General features: G+C 49.8%; 1 protein-coding gene across 3 annotated transcripts in view; it reads right to left on the reverse strand.

Moving 5' to 3' along the window:
• Window positions 1–17,469, reverse strand: part of LOC147105007 (monocarboxylate transporter 1-like) — a 94,045-nt gene that overhangs the window by 22,150 nt on the left and 54,426 nt on the right. The gene's annotated exons all lie outside the window — the stretch shown is intronic.

Below are 17,469 nucleotides of genomic sequence, written 5' to 3' on the forward strand. Positions count from 1 at the left end.
CGCGATGCGACGTAAGTCTATCTCGGTCCTCAAGCCAGCTTGAAGTTTGGGTGGTTCCGAGGTGGTTCCTCTCTCTCCCTAACCGAGCATCAGTTGGCATTCTCACTCAGAAAGGCTGTAGGGATGGCGAGGTTGGAAATGGATAGATCAAGCTGGTATAGTCAATGTACTCTTCTGAGTTTCAGGTTCCTCCAGGTAGCCCAGTTATCCACCACCTCCACAGCATCTGATCACACGCTCACTGAGACAAGAGACCCGCATTAGGAACATACAAAAGAAGGCGGCCATTCAGCCCCTCGAGCCTGTTCCACCATTCAATTAGATCCTGGCTAATCTGTATCTTTACTCCATCTGCATCTACCCGCCTTGGTTCCATAACCCTTACTACCCTTGCTGAACAGAAATAGTTAACAGAGTGCTCTCTCCCCTATTGCAGCATAAAACAAACGAAGTAAGTTCACCTGGACCTGCCCTGTCATTACCTCCGGAGAATTAGTTTAAATGTGGTAGCCCCCCACTCGAGATTTGAAAGAGGAGAAGTCGGGAAAAATAAACTGAGGTCCCGAGGAATTCCCAGCCGTGTAGGATGCAAGTGGTAAATGACATGAATGGAATTCCACAGTGCAACTAATTTCCTGAGTCTATTGAACAACTCAGGGAAAGTAAGAGTTTCCCAATGCCCTTGGGCAACGCTGAAACAGTGGCCAATTACTAACTGGTTACTAACTGTATCATGGAAGTAGAAGTTTTGAGAGAGAAAACAATACATCGAAGTTACACCACGGAAAGAGGCCATTCGGCCCATCCAGTCCATGTCGGCATTTACCCTCCATATGAGCAAATAGTCCTAATCACATTTACCCGTCCTGTTCCTATTTCCCTTCATACGCCTTTTCCTTCACCCCCCGTGGCTCAGTGGGCAGCACACTCTCTTGCTTCTGAGTCAGAAGGTTGTGGGTTCAAGTCCCACTCTAGAGACTTGAGCACATAATCTAGGCCGACACTCCAGGGCAGTGCTGAGGGAGCGCCGCACTGTCAGAGGTGCCGTCTTTCGGAGGAGATGTTAAACTGAGGCCCCATCTGCTCTCTTTGCTGGACATAAAAGATCCCACGGCCACTAATTTGAAGAAGAGCAGGGGAGTGCTCCCCGGGGTCCTGCCCAATATTTATCCCTCGATCAACCATCGCTAAACCAGATTATTTGGTCATTATCTCCGTTGTCTGTGTGCAAATTGGCTGCTGCATTTCCTACATTACAACAGTGACCACACCTCAAAAAGTATTTCATTGGTTGTAAAGTGCTTCGGGACGTCCGGTGGTCGTGAAAGGCGCTATAGAAATGCAAGTCTTTCTTTCTTTACATGTCTGTTACAGACTTAGAATTGGTCTGTTTGACATACGGCATCGTTCTTCCTGCTCAGGCAAGCTCAGTGCCACAGCACACGGAGTATTTATCTGTTGAGCCACTGGGCGAGTTGAGGCGATGGGGTTGAAATTCCTTAAACGCCATTTCTCCGAACCTTCCTCCAAAGTTATGGCAAGCAGAAATTCACGGAGGACGTATTTTGACACAATTAAACTCATCGTGTCCTGTGATAACACCAGGAAAGAAAGAACTTGTATTTATATAGCGCCTTTCATTACCTCAGGATGTCCCAAAGCGCTTTACAGCCAACGAAGTACTTTATGAAGTGTAGTTACTGTTGTAATGTAGGAAACGCAGCTTCCAATTTGCGCACAGCAAGCTCCCACAAACAGCAATGTGATAAGGACCAGATCATCTGTTTTAGTGATGTTGGTTGAGGGATAAATATTGGCCAAGACACTGGGGAGAAGTCCCCAACTCTTTTTCGAAATAGTGCCATGGGATCTTTTCCACCCACCTAATGGGGCAGACGCTCCTCGGTTTAACATCTCATCCAAAAGTTGGCATCTCCAACAGTGCAGCGCTCCCTCAGTACTGCCCTCCATCAGTGCAGCACTCCCTCAGTACTGCCCCACCGACAGTGCGGCGCGTCCTCAGTACTGCCCCTCCGACAGTGCAGCGCTCCCTCAGTACTGCCCTCCAACAGTGCGGCGCTCCCTCAGTACTGCCCCTCCGACAGTGCAGCCCTCCCTCAGTACTGACCCTCTGACAGTGCAGCATTCCCTCAGTACTGCCCCTCCGACAGTGCAGCGCCCCCTCAGTACTGTCCCTCCGACAGTGCAGCATTCCCTCAGTACTGCCCCTCCGACAGTGCAGTGCTCCCTCAGTACTGCCCCACCGACAGTGTGGCGCTCCCTCAGTACTGCCCTCCGACAGTGCGGTGCTCCCTCAGTACTGCCCCTCCGACAGTGCAGCCCTCCCTCAGTACTGCCCCTCTGACAGTGCAGCCCTCCCTCAGTACTGCACTGGGAGTGTCAGCCTGGATTTTTGTGCTGAAGTCTCTGGAGTGGGACTTGAACCCACAACCTTCTGACTCAGGCGAGGGTGCTGCCCACTGAGCCACGGCTGACATCATGGCCCATTTACTGAAGTCCGTGCTTTGAAGAAAAAGTCACGCAGGAGGGAGACTTTCATTGTTGCAGCACACCACACCACACCACACCACACCACACCACAGCAAAACACTGCAGATGCTGGAAATCTGAAATAACAACAGAAAATGCTGGAAACACTCAGCAGATCTGTTCCTCAGCTCCTCGTCGTGAATTTCTGTTTCGGACTAGGAGGAGGGGAGCCGGACGTAAGCGTGAGAGGCAGGCCCCGGGCCATTGCAAATTTGAACCGGCGACAGTGCGGGAAGCTCACAGTTCGAGGGGAAGGAGGGAGAGCCGGGCATGGAGACCTGAGGCCAGACGGTGAGCGTGAGAAGAAGGACACCATGTTGTGGAGCCGGCAACAGGGAGGAGGAGTCCGCGGAGATGGAGCGGCTGATGGACATCGCGTTCCCACTGCCATTGGACGCAATTGAATTGACTTTTACTGAACATGGCGCTGTAGAATAGCGACATGTCTCTGTGAGCTCCCACAGCCTATTGTGGAAGTGATCGGGGAGTAAAAACATTCCATACATATGGCAAATAAAATTGATTGATTGATTGATTGAGAGAGAAAAGCAGAGTTAACGTTTCAGGTCTGAGACCCTTCGTCAGAACTGGAAAAAGTTGGAGATGTAACAGATTTTTAGGCAAGCGCAGGGGCAGGGAAAGGGGGAGGGGAGGAAGGAACAAAAGGGAAGGTCTGTGATAGGGTGGAAGAGATTAAATGACAAAAGGGATGATGGTGCGAGGCAAAAGGAGATGGCAATGGGACAAATTATTCCACGCTAAAAACCCCCTGCCATCGTCCAGCCCAAACCTGGTCCACCAGCCACCAGGGGCAGTCGAGTCCTTATCTGAGGTTCTTGCCACAGAGGGAGTGCAGCGAAGGTTCACCAGACTGATACCTGGGATGGCAGGAATGACGTATGAAGAGAGATTGGGTCGATTAGGCTTATATTCGCTAGAGTTTAGAAGAATGAGAGGGGATCTCATTGAAACTTATAAAATTCTAACAGGACTAGACTGACTAGATGCAGGAAGGCTGTTCCCGATGGCGGGGGGGGTCCAGAACCAGGGGTCACAGTCTAAGGATAAGGGGTAAGCCATTTAGGACTGAAATGGGGAGGAATTTCTTCACCCAGAGAGTGGTGAACCTGTGGAATTCTCTACCACAGAAGACAGTTGAGGCCAATTCATTAAATATATTCAAGAAGGAGTTGGATATATTTCTTAAGGCTAAAGGGATCAAGGGATATGGGGAGAAAGCAGGGACAGGGTACTGAATTTGGATGATCAGCCATGATCTCATTAAATGGCGGAGCAGGCTCGAGGGGCCGAATGGCCTACTCCTGCTCCTATCTTCTATGTTTCTATGAGTCCAGGCCAGCTCCTGCATATCATTCAGGACAATAAATACATGCGGAAAGACTATTGCGAGAGCAGCCACTGCCTGAAGCCAACCATCTCCTTGCGTCTCTGCAGCAGACAGATGGCAGGGGCGTGGATCCCATTTTTTGTGTTACAGTTGAGACAGATGCTGAGTGCGGTCTCTGCTGAAACCTGCACTCCCAGACACAGCAGGAAATGAACTGGCAAAAAATATTAAAAAGCAAGAGGCCCTCACATTGACAGAGTTAGACCTGCTCTGAGTCACTCTGTAATCTCACAATCCCTTCATTCAGGTTTTAATAAAGTGACAGGAATCAAATCTCAGGCGACGGGCGTATCTGTGTCTGCCATGGTTCAGTGGGTGGCACTCTTGCCTCTGAGTCAGAAGGTTGTGGGTTCAAGTCCCACTCCAGGGACTTGAGCACAATATCTAGGCTGACACTCCCAGTGCAGTGCTGAGGGAGTGCCGCACTGTCGGAGGTGCCGTCTTTCAGATGAGATGTTAAACCGAGGCCCCGTCTGCTCTCTCAGGAGGGCGTAAAAAATCCCACAAGGATTATTTTGAAGAAGAGCAGGGGAGTTCTCCCCGGTGTCCTGGGCCAATATTTATCCCTCAATCAACATCACTAAAACAGATTATCTGGTCATTATCACGTTGCTGTTTGTGGGAGCTTGCTGTGCGCAAATTAGCTGCCGCGTTTCCTACATTACAACAGTGACTACACTTCAAAATTGTACTTCATTGGCTGTAAAGTCCTGAGGTCGTGAAAGGCGCTGGAGAAATGCAAGTCTTTCTTTTTTTTCCCCTGACCTCTAGTCCCCACTAAGCATGTGATAAGGCCCGCTGCTGAGTCACCCCACTCGAAGCAAAACATTCTCTCTTGTTGTTCCTTAAAAAGTTGCTTCATTTAAGACTTTTTTAAAAGCCTCATCCAAAATACAGCCCCTCCAACAGTGCGACACTCACTCAATACTGCACTGGAAGTGGGACTATGAAGCCACAAACATCTGACACAGAGGCGAGAGTGAGCCACGGCTGACACCCGTGGCATTGTTCCCTCACGGCGCTGGGTGACCGCACCTCGTAGGAGGTGGCTGTTCGACTCTGCAGAATGTTACTGGCGGCAGAATAAATGAACAGCCAAGGGCACTGAGGTGAGGCAAAGGCAGGCCAGTGTTTTGGGGATTGGAGGGCGAGCTGTGCAGTCATGGTGGTGTGCTGAGATCGTGCTGGTACCTGGTCTCTCCCAGCCCGTTCTGAAACTAGCTCCAGCCCAGCTTCTGTTGCAAGGCCCTGCCTCTGTATTTCTCCGGTCACACCTCACAGAAACACAGTACAAACTCTTATGAACTGGAATTCCCTCCCTAAACCTCTGCACCTCTCTCTTTCCTCCTTTAAGACGCTCCTTAAAACCGTCCAATTTGACCAAGCGCCTGTCCTAACATCTCCTTATTCAGTTCGGTGTCAAACTTTGTCTGATAATCGCTCCTGTCAACCACCTTGGAACATTTTACTACGTTAAAGGCGCTATATAAATGCAAGTTGTGGTTGTTGAACTGCAATGACTATTGTTTTGCCGGCTTACATGGCAGCTGTTTCTGAACACAGCAAGATCCCACAAACAGCAATGAGACCAATGGGTTCGAACTTCCGTGTGGATTCTCCAGCTGTAACTTCAACGGGAGATGGAAGGACCCCCGCCCCCCGTGGAGAACTAGTGCAAATCTAAAAAGAAAGAGAGACTTGCACGACCTTTCGCGACCTCAGGACGTCCCAAAGCATTTTACGGCCAATGAAGTGCGTTTGAAGTGTAGTCACATAGAAGCATAGAAGATAGGAGCAGGAGTAGGCCATTCGGCCCCTCGAGCCTGCTCCGCCATTCAATGCGATCATGGCTGATCATCCAACTTCAGTACCCTGTCCCTGCTTTCTCCCCATATCCCTTGATCCCTTTAGCCTTAAGAAATATATCCAACTCCTTCTTGAATATATTTAATGAATTGGCCTCAACTGTCTTCTGTGGTAGAGAATTCCACAGGTTCACCACTCTCTGGGTGAAGAAATTGCTCCTCATCTCTGTCCTAAATGACTTACCCCTTATCCTTAGACTGTGACCCCTGGTTCTGGACTCCCCGACCATCGGGAACATCCTTCCTGCATCTAGTCTGTCCAGTCCTGTCAGAATTTTATAAGTTTCAATGAGATCCCCTCTCATTCTTCTAAACTCCAGCGAGTATAAGCCCAATCGACCCAATCTCTCCTCATACGTCATTCCTGCCATCCCAGGTATCAGCCTGGTGAATTTTCGCTGAACTCCTTCCATGGCAAGAACATCCTTCCTTAGATGAGGCAACCAAAACTGCACACAATACTCAAGATGTGGTCTCACCAAGGCCCTGTACAACTGCAGCAAGACATCCTTGTCACTGTTGTAATGTAGGGAACGCGGCCGCCGACATGCGCACAGACGGCAGAGATAATGACTAGATAATCCAGTTCAGCGATAAATATTGGCCCAGGACACCGGGGAGAACTCCCCCTGCTCTTCTTCGAAATAGTGCCACAGAATCTTTTACACCCACCTGAGAGAGCAGACGGGGCCTCGGTTTAGCATCTCATCAGGGGCCGCGCAGCCCAAAAATAATTGGAGGGAGCATTGGTGGTGAGCATGTGTTATGGACGGCCCAGGGAGAGGGTGGGCAGGGCACAGAATGGAGGCAAAATTTAAGGGACAATTTGATAGGGTGAGATATTTGAGAGAGTGGGAGATTGAGGGAGGCATTTGTTTTTGGCACCAGCTGGATGGATTCTGGAGTCTTTTCATTCCTTTGCGTTCTTGCGCAGCACTAGGGATCACCATTGGCTCCCCTGGTCTAAGGGTCTTTCTCTTGACTCCCCTAGTCTAGGGGTCTCGTCCTCCCTCATTAAGCCCCCCCCCCCGCCACTCCCCCACCAATATAAGCCTCCATGTCCCTTGCATTGATTCCCTGTATACTAGGGGTCTCACTACCCTGCTTGATGGGGTCCTGCTCAGCGGCGAATGGGATGTGAAGTTGCCTTCTACATTGAAGGTGCTGGATAAATGCAAGCTATTGTTGTGAAGAATGTCTGCTCACTTTGCGCTCGTGATAATCAGCGCCTGTGAATCAAAGTAATTTATTGGAGGATACGTGGGGATAGTGGGGGTGGGCAGTGGGTTGCTGACACACTGAAGGGCATCCAGCGCCTGCTCCCCAAGCATTGGGTGTGGAGGGCTCGGGTCAGTGCCACACCCAAGGTGTTCACGGCGCATCAACGTGTACGGTGGTGAGCCGTGCGTGCAAGGTGTGCGAGAGGCCTGAGGCATAGAAACAGGCCATTCGGCCCAAGAGGTCCATGCTCCAAACCAGCCTCCTCCCACCCCTCTTCATCTCACCCCATCAGCCTAACCTTCTATTTCTTTCTCCCTCGTGTGTTTATCGAGCTTCCCCTTAAATGCATCTATACTATTCGCCTCAACCACTCCCTGTGGTCACGAGTTCCACATTCTCACCACCCTCTGGGTAAAGAAGTTTCTCCTGAATTCCCGATTGGATTTATTAGTGATTCTCTTATATTGATGGCCCCTAGTTTTGGACTCCCCACAAATGTAAACACCTCTTTGTCTACCCTATCAAAACCTTTCCTAATTTTAAAGACCATTTTCAGGTCCCCTCTAGAGAAAAGAGCCCCAGCCTGTTCAGTCTTTCCTGATAGTTATAACCTCTCAGTTCTGGTATCATCCATGTAAATCCTTGTTAGGCTCCTGAAGTCCATGCAAGTCAGTTTCCCGCCCTATCACTGGTGGCTGGAATGCCTGAAGAGCCTTCCAAATGCACGCCGCCCATTTGCAAAGCCACCGTTCCAATTGAAACCCTAATTCAGGCGCTCGGTCTGAGATTACCTCTGGCTGCCCAAACTGCCCTGACACTCCTGTGCCCAGTGTTGCTCCAGTGTCGTTCTCCCAGGGAAGGGTAAGTGTGTGGCCCACCCATACATCCCGCACCGGGTGCGGGGTCCCAGCGGAGATGTCGTCAAACACCCGGCTAAGCTCCCTTTACCCAGTGACATCATTCACGTAGGCACAGGGAGCATGAAGCGATGGATCCTCTGCAAGGACTTAGTGACGATTCTGGGTTAGATACAGAGTAAAGCTCCCTCTACACTGTCCCATCAAACACTCCCAGGGCAAGTACAGCACGGGTTAGATACAGAGTAAAGCTCCCTCTACACTGTCCCCTCAAACACTCCCAGGGCAGGTACAGCACAGTTAGATACAGAGTAAAGCTCCCTCTACACTGTCCCCTCAAACACTCCCAGGGCAGGTACAGCACGGGTTAGATACAGAGTGAAGCTCCCTCTGCACTGTCCCATCAAACACTCCCAGGGCAGGTACAGCACGGGTTAGATACAGAGTGAAGCTCCCTCTACACTGTCCCATCAAACACTCCCAGGGCAGGTACAGCACGGGTTAGATATAGAGTAAAGCTCCCTCTACACTGTCTCATCAAACACTCCTAGGGCAGGTACAGCACGGGGTTAGATACAGAGTAAAGCTCCCTCTACACTGGCCCATCAAACACTCCCAGGGCAGGTACAGCACGGGTTAGATACAGAGTAAAACTCCCTCTACACTGTCCCCATCAAACACTCCCGGGACAGGTACAGCACGGGTTAGATACAGAGTAAAGCTCCCTCTACACTGCTCCACTAAACACTCATCCAGTACCAGCACAGTTCCAGATTTCTGGCATTAGATACCTGGAACCTGTTAAACTGCTGCCAAAGTTACAAACACTGCAGATTTTCACAAGTTTCCAATTTGCCGTTCTGACTGCACTGCGGGAGTATGAAAGCTGGAAATAAGCAGTAGAACAGGTCTTCTGGGTCTTAGCTTCCACTTCTTCATGTTGACACAGAGTGGAAATAGGGCTTGTCTAAAATCTTTTAACAGCGGCATTCGGTGCAATTATCAGTGCCAACCAGCTGAATATTACGGTGTGGGCAGTCGATCCTACCCCGGTGGCTCAGTTAGAGATGCCAGCCTTTCATTCCCAGTCTGTGCTGAATTACGAATGTGTCAGCCGTGGCTCAGTGGGCAGCACTCTCTCACCTCTGAGTCCGAAGGTCGTGGGTTCAAGTCCCACTCCAGAGGCTTGAGCACAAAATCTAGACCGACACTCCCAGGGGAGTGCTGCACTGTCGGAGGTGCCGCCTTTAGGATGAGATGTTAAACCGAGGCCCTCTCAGGTGGACATAAAAGATCCGCGATCCTTTTCACAGAAGAGCAGGGGTGTTCTCCCGATATTTATTACTCAACCAACATCAATAAAACAGATTATCTCGTCATTCATCTCATTGCTGTTTGTGGGATATTGCTGTGCGCAAATTGGCTGCTGCATTTCCTATATTGGGCAATCTCAACTAAATGGTACAATTTTAAAGGGGGTGCAGGAACAGAGAGACAAATCTTTGAAGGTGGGAAGACAAGTTGCGAAGGCTGTTAAAAAAGCATACAGGATCCATGGCTTTATCAAATAGAGGCAGAGGGCTGGATTTTCATTGAGGAGGCGGGTAGGAGGGTAGGAGGCGGGACTACAACTTTCGGGGTTGTAGTCCCGCCTCCATCGAGTTCTAGCCAACCCATGCGATTTTGACTTGATTGACCTTGTTGAGCCCGTTCAGCAGGCCAATTAAGGGCCACCCGGCAACAGGTGACGTCACAGATTGACATTTCATCTGTCAAGACCTTTTGACAGATGAAATATCAGCGTTTCACAGCTGTTTGCAGCTGTCAAACACTGACAATCTGTACTCCAAGTTAATTCCTTCCTCTCAGGATGATTTAGAGATCTCCCTGGAACAGAAAGCTCAGAAAGCTGAATGCTGCAATTTTTGACAGCTCGCGGCCATTCTGCTTTCTGTGCCGGTGAGATGAGGGACTCCCGAGACCTGAAGGAAGGAAGGCTGTAAAGGTAACTAAATCGTCTTTAAACACTTTAAACACACCAAACACACTTACCTCTGCACTCATGCACCCATCACTCACCTGAACACCGGACATCTCGACCCCTCCAAGCCCTTCAGCCCGACGGCCCGCCTCGCTAACTTGGCGTAGTTTGGAGCCGTCGGGAATCCCACAATTCAAGAATGAAAATAGGGATTAGGCTAAAAACTGCCTGTTAACTACCTGTTAACAGGCAGTTAATTGGCACTAATCTCCTTCCCGCCTCGGGGTGGCGGGTCCCAGTGCGGGTCGGGTACCCACCTCCTTTGAAACTGGCATGGAGGCGGGTTGGGGGCGGGATGGGTTCGTGACCCCCGATTTCGGGATTTTAACCCTCCACACGCCTCCAATCCCGCCTCCACGGCCCAATGAAAATCCTGCCCATAGAGTACAAAAGCAGGGAAGTTATGCTACATTTTTATAAAACACTGGTTCGGCCTCAGCTGGAGTCTTGTGTCCAATTCTGGGCACCACACTTTAGGAAGGGTGTCAAGGCCTTGTAGAGGGTGTGGAGGAGATTTACCAGAATGGTACCAGGGATGAGGGGACTTCAGTTACGTGGAGAGACTGGAGAAGCTGGGGTTGTTCTCCTTGGAGCAGAGAAGCTCTTTGATAGAGGTGTTCAAGATCAGGAATGGTCTTGATAGAGTAAATAAGGAGAAACTGTTTCCATTGGCAGGAGGGTCGGTAACCAGAGGACACAGATTTAAGGTAATTGGCAAAAGAACCAGAGGAGATGAGGAAACATTTTTTACGCAGCGAGTTGTTGTGATCTGGAACGCGCTGCCTGAAAGGGCGGTGGGAGCAGATTCAATAGTAACTTTCAAAAGGTAATTGGAGAAATACTAGAAAAGGAAAAATTTGCAGGGCTCTGGGGAAAGAGCAGGGGGAGTGGGACTAATTGGAGAGAATCTTTCAAAGAGCCGGCACAGGCACGATGGGCCGAAAGGGCTCCTTTTGTAATGTATCAGAGAAACTTACAGCACAGAGGGAGGCCATTCGGCCCGTCGAGCCTGTGCCGGCTCTTTGAAGAGCAGTCGTGTTCAGTCCCACATCCCCGCTTCTTGTCCGTGACCCTGTGAGTTTCTCATCCTCCAGAACCCGTCCAACTCCATTTTAATATTATTGATGGAATCAGCTTCCACCACCTTTTCCAGTCGAGCGTTCCCAATCCCGACAACTCTCGGAGTGAAAACATTTCTCCTCATCTCCCCTCGAGATCTTTTTCCAATGATTGTGAATCTGTGACCTCTGGTTATTGACCCACTCGCCAGAGGGGATAGTGTTTCTCTCTCTACTCGATCAAAACCCCTCATCACCTTGAAAACCTCTATTAGGTCACCTCTTAACCTTCTCTGTTCCACAAAGAACAGTCCGAACTTTTCCAAACTCTCCTCATAACTGAAGTCCCTCATCCCTGGTCACATCCTGGTTACCCTTTCTAAAGCCTTTACATCTTTCCTGAAGCGCGGTGCCCTTCTATGATTCTATGATTACAACAGTGACTACATTTCAGAAGTACTTCATTGGCTGTAAAGCGCTTTGGGACATCCTGAGGCCGTGAAAGGCGCTATAGAAACGCAAGCACTTTCTTTAATTCAGCATCTGAACCCGTGTAAGCTTCAATTTGGTCTCGATGCAGAGAGCAATCCCTCCCTTCCCCCAATTACAGCCCTTCAGGGCAGCAGCGAGTCTGTGTGTGAACATAACGCAGGATGTAACTATGATGGCCCCAGTTCACCTCAAATTAATCCAGTTTTTGCCAGGCTGAGCTCGTGGCCCAATCACACAATCAGGGCAATGCTGAAGCACGGACGGTCATGACCTTCCCTTTTCCAGCCTCGCTGTTTTTGGGAAATTGTTTATCTTGGGTCGTCACTTGGCATTAACCCAATCATGTTAAATGTCACTGGCCCCCATTGCCTTGATGTACCGTTCAGTACAGCCATGCTGGGCTCATGTCATGGGATCGTGAGGCAACGTACTATGGCTTGTGTTGTTGAATCAGAGTGCAGAATGTCTATAGGGCGAGAGCACGCGACAGGACAGAAGAATGCGGAGAAAGCAGAGAAATGACTGTTCCTGCCATAGAGGGCGCCTGGACACGTGCGTGTGTGGGGCGGGGGGCTGTCCATGTCTGTTAGGCGTGTGCTTGTGTAGATTTGGGTAGCTCTGTGTATGTGTGAAGCTGTTTGTCTGTGTCTGTCTGTGGCTCCGTGGGTGTGCATGTGTGTGTGTCTGTATATGTCTGTGTGGGTGTGTGTGTGTGTGTGTCTCTATATGTCTGTGTGGGTGTGGGTGTGTGTGTGTGTCTGTATATGTCTGTGTGGGTGTGTGTGTCTCTATATGTCTGTGTGGGTGTGGGTGTGTGTGTGTGTCTCTATATGTCTGTGTGGGTGTGGGTGTGTGTGTGTGTCTGTATATGTCTGTGTGGGTGTGTGTGTGTGTGTCTGTATATGTCTGTGTGGGTGTGTGTGTGTCTCTATATGTCTGTGTGGGTGTGTGTGTGGGTGTGTCTGTATATGTCTGTGTGTGTGTGGGTGTGTCTGTATATGTCTGTGTGGGTGTGGGTGTGTGTCTATATGTGTGTGTGGGTGTGTGTGTGACTCTATGGCCTAGAAATTCAGTTAGGGGCGCCCAGCTCGCCTGGGCGCCGGAATTACCGCTGCGCGCGGAGCCACTTGCACCAGTGGGATATTCAGTTTCTGCGCCCCAAGTGGAAGCCGGCCGCTAAACAAGGCTTTCGGCGCCCCGCTTGGGGCGCTGAAACTGAATATCGGCGTGTAAAGTGCCGCAGCGCCACCCGCTGCGGCACGGCAGCCTGCGGTACTGCAGGCCTTCCTCTCATTCTTAAGGGAGAGGTGCCTGCAACAGCGCGATCCCCGCTCGCGAGTGCCGGCAAATGAGCCCGGCACCAAGGAGAAGTGCCGGGCTCTCTGGAAACAGCCGGCAATGGGGGGGGGGGGGGTGTAGGAGGCCGGGGAAGGAGGTGCGGGCAGGCGGCCGCCAAAAAAGCAGCCGGCCGCACCTCCACCTTAATTCGCCCCACTACCGGCACAGGTAGGCCCCGTGTACCGGTCGCTGTTTGCGGCCGGCGCGGGGGAGGCGGCAGCAACCAAATATGGCCAGCGGGGCGATAGCGGGGCGCTGCGCACACCGATGACGTCATTGGTGGCGGCGCAGCGCTACTGGCTAGCGCCGCCATTAGCGCCCCGCTGAATATCGCGGTAGGTTTGCACAGTGGCGCAAAAACCCCCTTTGGGCGCAAACTGGTGGCGCAGGCCACTGAATTTCTAGGCCTATGTGTCTCTGTGGGTGTGTGTGTGTGTCTCTATATGTCTCTGTGGGTGTGTGTGTGTGTGTGTCTCTATATGTCTCTGTGGGTGTGTGTGTGTGTATCCAGTTCTGGATGAGCAGAAATTTCCTCCAATTAAATATTGGGAAGACCGAAGTCATTGTCTTTGGTTCCTGCCACAAACTCCGTTCCTTAGCCACTGACTCCATCCCTCTCCCTGGCAACTGTCTGAGGCTGAACCAGACTATTCGCAACCTTGGTGTCATATTTGACCCCGAAATGAGCTTCCGACCACATATCCACGCCATCACTAAGACCGCCTGTGATAAAAATGATAACATCCGGGAAGTTATGTCATCACTTCCTGTGAACTATGAACTATGAACTATGAACTGTGTACATACCTCACTTCCTGTCATATGTCACTTCCTGTTGGACTGGTATAAATACTGGTCTGTTCAGTATTGTAAGAGGCTTCTACCAGAGGCATGGTAAAGACCTCTCTTGTATATAGTGTGTTTATAAGTTACTTAAAGCTTACTTTAAAGTTACTTGATGGTAAGTCTCCTTTTTCTTACATCACCGCCTATTCCCACCTCCGGTGCATCACCGGACTCCATCCCTGCCTCAGCTCATCTGCTGCTGAAACCCTCATCCATGCCTTTGTTACCTCCAGACTTGACTATTCCAACGGCCGACCTCCCACGACCTCCGTAAACTCGGCTGCCCGTGTTCTGACTCGCACCAAGTCCCGTTCACCCATCACCCCTGAGCTCGTTGACTTACATTGGCTCCCGGTTAAGCAACGCCTCAATTTTAAAATTCTCATTCTTGTTTTCAAACCTCTCCATGGCCTCGCCCCTCTCTATCTCTGTAACCTCTTCCAACCCTATAACCCACCGAGATCTCTGCGCTCCTCAAATTCTGGCCCCTTGAGCATCCCTGATTTTAATAGTTCCACCACTGGCGGCCGTGCCTGTAACATTTGCATACTGAATTGTCATTGGCCCGCAGGCATCTGTAAGGAATACCTATTATATTCACATGTGATCACATGCTGAGTTGTCATTGGCCTGCAGGCCTCTGTAAGGACTGCTATTGTTTTGGAGTACCCAGGAGTTTACTTATATGTTTATGCTACCGAGAACATTAGGTAGAAGAAAGGTTTAAAAGTAATGCATAACATTTTTCTTTTAAAAGAAAGGGGATGCAACATTTGCATACTGAATTGTCATTGGCCTGCAGGCATCTGTAAGGACTGCTATTGTTTTGGAGGACCAAGGGTCCTAACTCCATCTTGTCCACACGGTGCTGGACTGTTGAGAGTCAGATCAGACCTAATGCTTCATTAAAAGAGTTCAAACTGTAATACTCCGTTGTCCTGCAATTTATTATTTTTGTACAAAGTGTGCAAAACAAGACATGGTGTCAGAACAGGGATTTGAAATGGACATCGTTGGAGCTCCCTTACCTCGAATGAATTGGGGATCTTTGAACTTACCTAGAGAATGGAGCAAGTTCAAGCAACGCGTGGAGTTGATGTTCTCAGGTCCGCTGAAAAGCAAAGGGGAGGAAGAAAGATGCAGCTACCTACTCTTGTGGATCGGAGAAAAAGGGAGAGACATTTTTAACACATGGTCTCTCACCGCAGATGAAGCAAAGGTACTGAAAAGTTATTTTGACTGTTTTGAATCATATGTGATGCCCAAGACAAATACGATATTCGCTAGGTACAAGTTTCAGGAGAAAGTACAAGGAGCTAGTGAGTCGTTTGAACAGTTCGTGACTGAGTTAAAACTGCTGGTAAATGACTGTGCATATGCAGATAAAGATGAGATGGTCAGAGACCGCATCGTGTTTGGAATACATTCAGCTAAAGTGAGAGAGAAACTTTTGAATGTTGGGTCCGGGCTAACGCTGGACAAAGCTATGGACATAGCTAGATCGCACGAGATAGCCCAAGCACAGTTGAAAACCATAACCGGCACCACGAACAGCTCGTGTGAACAGACAGTGCATGCAGTTAATAGACACACACCAAAGAACACTGCCCAGAGTGCGTGTTTCAGAACAGAAAGAACAGCGAGAGTTCTAAAAATGGGCGACACAGACATAAAACGCTTCAAAAACTGTGGATATTGTGGAAACAACTGGCATGGAGAAAAGGAGTACTGCCCTGCCAAAGGAAGGCAATGCACTAAATGTGGTAAACGGAACCACTTTGCTAAAGTTTGCAAGACAGCTTTCGGAAAAGCAGTACACAGTGAGTGACAGCCAAATGCCAGATAGAGAGCCAAATGCAGAGGAACTGTTTATTGATTCTGTGTCACAGAAAAAACAGATTTCAGGGATTGAGCAAGCCTATGCTGATATTGAGATAGGAAAACAGGGCAAAGAGCTTAAGTTTAAACTAGACACTGGATCTCAGGTTAACGTAATTCCTCTGAGTGAGTATCACAGCTTGAAGGATGAGTGTGAGCTACAGCCCACCTCACGCAGACTGACCGGCTATGGGGGTGAGCAGCTCATTGTAAAAGGCACATGCGTGATGAAATGCAAGTACAAAGAAAGTGACATGATGTTGGACTTTTACATTGTTGACACTCAAGCACCGCCAGTGCTAGGTCTAAAGGCATGTTTAGACATGGACCTCGTCAAGCTAGTGCTATCATTGACAGCACCAGTTGAGAAGCAGACAGTCATGGAGGAGTTTGCTGACATTTTCAAAGGAATCGGACTATTCCCAGGTGAATGCACTATTCACCTTGACCCAGCAGCAACCCCTGTGGTTTGCCCACCGAGAAGGATACCCCTTGCTCTACGTAGTCGCCTGAAGGAGGAGCTGCAGAGCATGGAGAATACAGAAATCATCGTCCGGGAAACAGAACCGACAGAGTGGGCCAACGCGTTAGTAGTGGTTGAGAAACCACGTACAGGCAAGCTCAGAGTCTGTCTCGACCCCAGAGATTTGAACAAGGCTATCAAACGCCCTCACTACCCTCTACCAATGCTAGATGACATCACACCCAAGCTAGTGGGAGCACGTTACTTCAGTGTAATGGATGCACGATCAGGACACTGGACTATAAAGCTCATGGAAGGGTCATCTAAGCTAACAACGCTCAACACACCATTTGGACACTACCAATTTCTGCGTTTACCATTTGGTCTTATCTCAGCTCAGGATGAATTCCAGCGGAAGATCAACGAAACCTATGAAGGCCTCGACGGAGTAGTCGCAATCGTAGACGACATCCTCATCTATGGCAGGAATAGAGAGGAACATGACAGGAACCTCCATGCGATGCTACAGAGATCACAGGAGAAAGGTATCCGGCTCAACCCCGAGAAAAGCATAATCGGATCCACCGAGATCAGTTATTTCGGGCATCGCCTCTCAACTGATGGCATTAAGCCGGATCCAGAGAAAATCTCCGCCATCAAGAAGATGGAGCCGCCGAAGAGCCATGCAGAGCTAGAGACAGTACTAGGCATGGTTAACTACTTAGCCAAGTTTGCCCCGAGCCTCTCCGAAATCAATGCACCCATGCGTCAGTTGCTCAAACAATCCAATGAGTTCCTGTGGGACAAACAACATGACACAGTGTGGTAAACCACTGTTTGTATTCCTGTTTGTCCTGTTTGTATTCCACTGTGTACATGCCTGGACATGCCTCGGCTGACTCCTCCCACAGGTCCTAGTATAAAGGTGACTGCTCCCCAGCCCTTGGTATCCTGGACCGGTCGACCACTCGAGGCAGACCTCCATTCTGTTGTTAATAAAAGCCTTTAGTTACTCTTCTAACTCTCAGTCTTTTATGAGTAATTGATAGCGCATCAATTTTATTAAAGTGCGAGTTCAGAGGCCTTGTTGAGGTCGAGGTTACTCTGCTCCAACAGTCGCTGTCGTGTGTAATTGGATCTGTGGCCCGCTACAAAAGCGTCCCGGATAAGTTCCTCTGTGTACACGGCGGCCTTTACATCCTTACAACCACAGGCCCGGCCAAGCACGCCGCACCGTGTTGGGGTGGATGAAGCTCTCCGTGCTCCCAGAGTCAAAAAGGCAGATTGTATCGTGACCATTTACCTTAATGTCCATTGTGGAACTGGCCAGTTGGTGCGGTCTCGCTTGGTCCAGTGTAACGGATGCCAGCGTAGGGGTCGGTGTGTCGCTGCGGGTATCAGATGAGGCGGTGTCGGGGGCCTGCTGTGTCCCGGCTGTCGTCCAAGATGGCG

Source organism: Somniosus microcephalus, chromosome 18 (genome assembly GCF_052327205.1).
Source record: "Somniosus microcephalus isolate GS21.2 chromosome 18, FLI_Smic_1.0, whole genome shotgun sequence".
Taxonomy (NCBI): domain Eukaryota; kingdom Metazoa; phylum Chordata; class Chondrichthyes; order Squaliformes; family Somniosidae; genus Somniosus; species Somniosus microcephalus.